Source organism: Brassica napus, chromosome C4 (genome assembly GCF_020379485.1).
Source record: "Brassica napus cultivar Da-Ae chromosome C4, Da-Ae, whole genome shotgun sequence".
In the NCBI taxonomy this organism is placed as follows: Eukaryota; Viridiplantae; Streptophyta; class Magnoliopsida; order Brassicales; family Brassicaceae; genus Brassica; species Brassica napus.
The window spans coordinates 13120928-13126569 of NC_063447.1; positions in this window are offsets into that span (position 1 = coordinate 13120928).

A 5642-nucleotide genomic window follows, 5' to 3' on the forward strand; every position below is an offset into this window, starting at 1 on the left:
TAAAACAGAGTAAAGGTTCAGAAGATCTTCTCCAAATGGTTTTGAGATGAACTCCTTTACAAATCTTCACAAATCACACAAAACAAGTTACAAAACTCTCAAATCTCTCTCAAGAACTTGTAAATCTCCTCCTTGGTCGTCTCTAGTCTTTTCTGAGTCCCAAAAGTCCCCTTCTTTCGTCCCTTATTGAGGGGAGTGGGTAAAAAGGAGTGAAAATCTCATTGGTGCGTGTGGAGCCCGTAGAGCGTGGGATCGGTCGATCCTCAGTGGTCGGATCGGTCGATCTAGTGCATGAAACCGTAGCGACAAGTTCTGGTCGCTACGCATGTCGCTACAATTCACGGCTTTTCTTCTTAGCTCTGGATCGGTCGATCCACAGACAATGGATCGGTCGATCTATGTCATGTGCGATCAATACTTCTCATTCGGTCCATTGTTCGGTCCATCTTGCTTCTGAATAAATCCCGAATGCGTTCTTTTCTTGCAAGCTATCTAGTAACCTGCATATTACACTTAAGAACACCAAAACGCATCAAATAGACCAAAACATTAATTAAAACCGACCATTTAATTGCTCCAAAACGAGTTTAAAACCGTTAAAAACACGGAATATCATAGGTACTGATGTCGTGCCTGATCTGAAGAGAAAAGAGCTGTTGGACATTAATGTCGGTTTGCTCCAAATAAGGCAGGTTTGAGTAAATGAGGATCCTCCTGATCCAATGGTTGCTGGTGCATGGTATGAACTTGTAGAACTCTTCTGCATCTATGGATAGACTTCCTGAATGTATAGATTGATCTCCTGGTCGCCAATTTCTGGTTTGAAGCTGATTGACCCGGCTAGCTTCCAATTGAGGCAAGTGCAGAACTGGTTTGGCCGGTTTTGGAGATTGGATCATAACTTCATAATTACGTGTCCATTTCTCCTGATATTGGGCTTTCTGGAAATATAATAAAATTCTCTTGACTCCTATGATGGGCTTTGCTTCAGTCCGATTCTTCATTGGGCTTGAATCTTCTTCTAAAGTCGGGTACTCGCAGATGGATGGGCTGAGAAACCTATGACTTGTAAAATTCATAACTTCTTTCTACTTGAATACTTTGGCCCGATTCCAATTGGTATGGACTCCTTATTGAATTTAGAATCTATAAAAATTAGCCTCGTCATTTAAACCCTCCTGGTTTGTAAGATATGGCATTTTTAGTGCACGTATGTCCTTGCTGGCGCCTTGACTGGTTGAGTAGGGCTTTCGGTTGACCTCTGGTTCAGTTGCTGATCTGATGGCCGCATCATACCCTCAACCTTGAAAAAGTTTCGACCTAAAAACTGGATAACCTGCACCAAGATAAAGCAAGTCAGCTTTCATACTCTTTTGAGATTCTAAGGTCTTACCTTGATATTGTTTCGGTTTGGGGATGGATTGTGCATCAGGTGGTTCTTCTTTGGACAGATATGAAAGGATCACGCCTCTCCTATGGTTTTGGACATTGCATCTCTTCTGGAGTGGATGGTCCTTCAAAGTTTTGGTGGCCTCGTTTCTGGTCTCCCTTAGAGTTGATTCTCCTAGCAACAAAAGATTATTCGGTGGGATTTCTTTGAAGCTTTCTTCTTTGCAACCTGAAAAATTCTCAACTTTCTGGACAAAAAGCAAGTGTATTATATCTGTGTTTGGACACTGATAAAAATAATTTGAAATTTCCAGACTTACTTTGATAGCTTCCACAAGTTGAAGAATGATTTTCTTCTTTGGACAACTTGTTTTTGTTTGCTGCCTTCTTTGCAACTTTTGACCTTGGTTGTTATGAACTACTTCTTGTCTTATTCCTGGATCAAAACTTTTTGGTAAAGACAAGTGCATTATACCTGTATAATCAAGTGTCTTGGACGTTTTAAGATCAGAGAAACTTACCTTAAGCCTTGGCATTTGAACAACACTTAGTTCAATTTTAGGCTTCCACTTGTGAGGTGGTTCATGGCTGAGCTTATGGTTTGGTTCCTTCCTTGGAACTTCAGTAAGCATATAGCTTTCACTTTTACTCCCTACATCAAGAACACACACATCAGTAATAGTATCTTTAGGTGGTGTTCGACACTTACCTTGGTGGGATACTTTTATGATCGGTTTTGCTTCTTTAAGCAACATCGACTGCTTGGTGTCTTGAATCATCTTCTGGTCGATCACGTGGGTTACTACTGATGGCACTCCTTCTCTTGGTTCCTCAAGACCTGCTACAAGACACTTTGACAGAGACAAGTGCATCATACAAGAATTTTGAACCAATAGTTCAGATTGAATAAAACTATCACTTATCATAGGTAAATCTGTTTTCTTTTCTAGTGATGTTTCTATCAATACTTGCTTAATAGGACAAACTACAGCATAGTGTCCTTTCTTATGACATCTATAACATGTCTGATATTTTAAATCCTCAGAGTTAGAAGACTTACATTGGTTTGATGGCCCTTCTTTCTTTGGGTTTAAAATCTCCTTGTCTCTTGGAATTAAATCATGGACAACTTTTGATCTCAACAAGAATGTGGAGATCGTGTCTTCCTGGACCTCAGGATCTGTCTTAACATCCTTGGACAAAGACAAGTGACTCATACCAGTGGGAGATGATTTATAAACACATTTATCAAGTATAGGACTTACCTTGGCCTTTTCTTGAAAAATCGGTTTGTCTGATTTTTCTTTGTGTCTGGCCAATGTGTCTTGGCTGACAAAGTTCTTCTTCTCCATGGCCTTTGGGACCTCATAAGGCTGATATTGATCATATAAAACTGTGGACCTCTTGTTTGGCCGAATCTGGTCTTGGTGGATTAAATAAAGATTCTATGGCTTTGTTGTGGCACCATTCTCTTTGCCTCTTTGGAACCATGAGTTGGATACCTCCTTGGATAAAGTTCCTGGATTTCAGAACTTGTAAAATCTGGTGCAAACTCATATCTCATGACTTCCTTAAGAGCTCTCCATGTTTTGATAGTTGGCTCCTTGTAAAACCACCTATCATCTTCTTCTTGTACCCACCATTTAAAGGCATCATCTTTTAGTTGATCAATGGCATAAAACAACCTCTCCTTTTTCTGGATGTTGTTGTAGTGAAACCACTCATCAAGGTTTCTTTCCCATCTAAGATAACCTCTTTTTCCTGAAAATTTAAAGAGTTCAATTTTATCAGCAAAAGAGTTATAATCAAACCGAGAATTAACAACATGATTGTTGTAGGTTTTAGAAGTTGGAGTTTGATTGATCCTTGGAGGATCTGGTGGCTTGGGATCGACATATATAGCCCCTGGTACATCTCCAAATCTTGGTTTTCCTTGTTGTGGTCGTTGGCCTTGTGCCTGATTTCTTTTCTCCAATTGAGCAATCTTAATTTGGAGCTTTTGTAGAGCTGCGGTCTGTTGGCTCAATGTGGCCTTTAGGTTTTGGCTGTGCCCCTCCTCTTTCATTGCTTCCTGAAAACAATCTCAAAGAGCAAGTGAAAGTATGGGAAGTTTTGGTAGAACCAAAATAAGACAAATGCAATGATGCAATTTAACTAAACCGAGAAAATATGCAAATATGAACCGATATGAAGTAACTATGCAATAAATAATTTTTTTTCTTTTGGTTTTCTGAATGTAAACTCGAAATTAAACCATATGATATGATATGAAACACAAATGGAAAGAAAATATGGAAATTAAACTAACACTGAATTTTTTTTGAATTTTCTTAAGATGCAACAATTAAACCAACAATATGCAAACAATAATAGCTATGCCCTTAAATAATTTTTTTTTATTTTTTTTAATGCAAGCACGAAATGAATACAATATGAAATGATAATAAACACTATGGAAAGAAATATGAAATGCAAAACTAACAATGATGATTTTTTTTTTGAGTTTTCTTATGCAAGTAACCGAAAGTGGAAACAAATATGTATGCTTGAACCCAAAATGATATAAACTAAGCTGAATGATTTTTTTTTTTGAATGCCAATAACAAACTTATGAAACAAATATGGTATGCACGAAATTAATAAAATGCTAGGCCTTTTTATTTTTATTTTTATGCAAGATTCAAACAAGAAACAAATATGGAATGCAGATTTTTTTTTTTTTAAATGAGTGCAAAAAATCTAAAAATGGCAAGTGGAGCTGGGGAATGAATGTAAACACAATATGAGATTTCTTTTTCAAATTTTCGTGAATCAAATGCAAGAAACTTCTTCTCTTTTGTTTTTCTTTTCTTAAGAACAATAACAATGCAAAAACTGTTTTTATGGCTTTTTGATTTAATGAAGAAACAAATGCAAGGAAGATGAATGATGCAAGGATAGAATGGACCTGATTCAGGAGCTTAAGCTCTGATACCAAATGTTACAGGCTGGAAGCTGGGTCGCCCAAATGGTTGTTGGAGGTTCAAATCGGATCAACCAAAGATGTGACTGGTTGGTCGATATGGTCTGAAATCGATTGTAAAACCTGAAACAAATGAAAGATGAATGACATACGAATGCTATGAAGAATAAAATAAGATAAATAAACAAAGGAAAATGATAGATATGGCGGAATCAAGCTGCTGGATGTGTATCACTCTCAGCTTGATCAAAAGATGGATTGAAGTGGATTGCGGACGAATGTTTGATTGAATCTCTCAATCTGATGGATGATGAAAACGATGTGATTGACTCTCTCAATCTGTGTACTGAGGTTGTTTGATTTGCACAAACAAACTAGACTCACAAAATCAATAGAACAACAAAGAATCTCTCTTTGAATCCTAAAGACCGATATTTTATACAAAGAACAATCTTTGATAAAAACTGAATAAACTTTTTATTAACTTGGTGATTGAGGGTGCTCTTTACAATGACTACCTAAGAGCTTATATAATTCTCTGGAAACTAAGTCTAACGTTCATAAGAAGAAAAGAAAGGAAACAAATCAAGCAAACTAACAAAATCGGAAACTAGCCGTTGGAGCCTTTTATGGGATTTTGGCTCCAAGTGAGAAACTTGATTCTTCTTGAACCTGGACGGTTTAAGAGGATAATTGAGCTTCCTTGGGATCTTCATGGGTGCTTGATAGGTACTGATGTCGCGCCTGATCTGAAGAGAAAAGAGCTATTGGACATTAATGTCGGTTTGCTCCAAATAAGGTAGGTTTGAGTAAATGAGGATCCTCCTGATCCAATGGTTGCTGGTGCATGGTATGAACTTGTATAACTATTCTGGATCTCTGGATAGACTTCCTGAATGTATATATTGATCTCCTGGTCGCCAATTTCTGGTTTGAAGCTGATTGAACCGGCTAGCTTCCAATTGAGGCAAGTGCAGAACTGGTTTGGCCGGTTTTGGAGATTGGATCATAACTTCATAATTATGTGTCCATTTCTCCTGATCTTGGGCTTTCTGGAAATATAATAAAATTCTCTTGACTCCTATGATGGGCTTTGCTTCAGGCCGATTCTTCATTGGGCTTGAATCTTCTTCTAAAGTCGGGTACTCGCAGATGGACGGGCTGAGAAACCTCTGACTTGTAAAATTCATAACTTCCTGCTCATTGAATACTTTGGCCCGATTCCAATTGTTATGGACTCCTTCTTGAATTTAGAATCCATAAAAAGTAGCCTCGTCATTTAAACCCTCCT